A 502-nucleotide genomic window follows, 5' to 3' on the forward strand; every position below is an offset into this window, starting at 1 on the left:
CATAAGGTTCAAACCTCCTCATAATGTAAAGCTCGCACACTCCTCCTCCGATCGAATCGCGCCTAATGTGAGGAGGGTATAACCATCACGTCCGACAATTGGGTTAATTTGGATGTGATTAACACATGATTATCCATGGCTACACTGTAGCACACACACACCGCACACCTACAACCAGCTCAGTTGCGGCATCATTATCAGTTGTATGCCATAGCTAGTGTATATGGGTCATGAGATATGCCATGTGGCCCGTGGGCCGTCACCTTTGACCATAAGGTATCCATGGACCATTGCTTGCATCCCACAAGATTTAAAATGCGGCCAAAGGACCACCGCTAGTGGCCCATGAATATACCTTGTAGCCCAGGGTCGACCCTTATGTGCCTTTACTCGGAACATCCGCACCTTCAGGTGGAGATCTTAACGGCTTGAGTAATGTACTGGTGACCCGGTTTCTGCCTGGCCGATCTTGCAGCCTCATGGCAGAATCATTACAAAAATT

Source organism: Branchiostoma floridae, chromosome 6, assembly GCF_000003815.2.
Source record: "Branchiostoma floridae strain S238N-H82 chromosome 6, Bfl_VNyyK, whole genome shotgun sequence".
Classification (NCBI taxonomy): Eukaryota; Metazoa; Chordata; class Leptocardii; order Amphioxiformes; family Branchiostomatidae; genus Branchiostoma; species Branchiostoma floridae.